The sequence below is a fragment of the Trachypithecus francoisi genome, unplaced genomic scaffold (assembly GCF_009764315.1).
Source record: "Trachypithecus francoisi isolate TF-2019V2 unplaced genomic scaffold, Tfra_2.0 Contig01440, whole genome shotgun sequence".
Classification (NCBI taxonomy): domain Eukaryota; kingdom Metazoa; phylum Chordata; class Mammalia; order Primates; family Cercopithecidae; genus Trachypithecus; species Trachypithecus francoisi.
The window spans coordinates 17,727,325-17,728,958 of NW_022681431.1; the positions used below are offsets into that span (position 1 = coordinate 17,727,325).

The following is a 1,634-nucleotide window of genomic DNA, read 5'->3' on the forward strand; positions in this document are numbered from 1 at the left end:
TGCTCACACACACCCAGCATACAATGGTGAGGCAGAGGTAGGACAGTCACAATAGACACCTCCATCCAAAAACAAAAAGGAGTAATGGAAGGCATATAGTAACAACCAACCCATAGCCAGACAAATTTGATTAAGACCCTAGATTAACCCACTCGGGCTGCTATAACAAAATACATAGAGGGGATGGCTTAGGCAATAGAAATTTTTTTAAGCAGCCTTTAATGTTTATTACAAAAAAGTTCAAATTTACACAAGAATACAGAGAATAGTGTACTTAACCCATTATATCTATCTTCTAGCTTCTTTTTTATTTTTCAATAGTTTTTGGGAAACAGGTGGTGTTTGGTTGCATGGAAAAGTTCTTCAGTGGTGATTTCTGAGATTTTGGTGCACCCATCACTCAAGCAGTGTACACTGCACCCAATGTGTAGTCTTTTATCCCTCGGCCCCCTCCCACCCTTTCCCTCGAGTCCCCAGAGTCCATTTTAAAATATGGAATGTTGGCCAGGTGCAGTGGCTCACGCTTGTAATCCCAGCACCTTGGGAGGCCAAGGCAATCAGGTCACTTGAGCTTAAGAGTTCAAGACCAGCCTGGGCAATGTGGTGAAACCCTGTCTCTACCAAAAATACAAAAAAAATTAGCCAGGCATGGTGGCACATGTCTGTGGTCTCAGCTACTTAGGAGGCTGAGGCAGAAGGATCACTTGAACCCAGGAGGTGGAGGTTGTAGTGAGCCAAGATTGGGCCACTGCACTCCAGCCTGGGCAACAGAGGGAGATTCCATCTACATAGACACACACACACACACATATGTGTATATCTTCAAAAATTTGCATGCCGGCCGGGCGCGGTGGCTCAAGCCTGTAATCCCAGCACTTTGGGAGGCCGAGACGGGCAGATCACGAGGTCAGGAGATCGAGACCATCCTGGCTAACACGGTGAAACCCCGTCTCTACTAAAAAAAATACAAAAAAACTAGCCGGGCGCGGTGGCAGGCGCCTGTAGTCCCAGCTACTCGGGAGGCTGAGCAAGGAGAATGGCGTGAACCCGGGAGGCGGAGCTTGCAGTGAGCAGAGATGGTGCCACCACACTCCAGCCTGAGCCACAGAGCCAGGCTCCGTCTCAAAAAAAAAAAAAATTTGCATGCCATCCTTGCACAGGCACCACGCTAATCTTCTCTGCATCATTCAAATTTTTTAGTATACATGCTGCCAAAGCAATCACAACAACAGAAATTTATTTCTCAGCGTTCTAGAGGCTGGGAAGTCCAAGATCACAGTGCCAGCCGACTTGATTCCTGGTGAGGGTGCTCTTTCTGGTTTGCAGATAGCTGTAAAGCTCTGGCGTCTCCTCCTCTTCTTACAAAGGATACCAGCCCTATTGGATTGGGGCCCCATTCTTATGAACTCATCTAATCTTATTACCTCCTCCTAGGCACTGTCTCCAAGCATAGTCACACTGAAGAACATAGCTTTAACATATGAATTTGAGGGGAGACATCATTCAGTCCATGCCACACCCCCTATTCTGGAGGCAGAGAATGTTCCTAGTTTAGGGCCTAGTTTTACATCCTGGGAATGGTTTCCTAATCCATTATTCCTCACAGTTCTGGGCTTCTTCTGGCTGTTCTCCAA

At 46.9% G+C, this 1,634-nt stretch overlaps 1 pseudogene; it reads right to left on the reverse strand.

The window, feature by feature from the left end:
- Positions 1–1,124: 1,124 nt before the first annotated feature.
- Positions 1,125–1,220, reverse strand: LOC117096040 (annotated as a pseudogene).
- Positions 1,221–1,634: the final 414 nt, after the last annotated feature.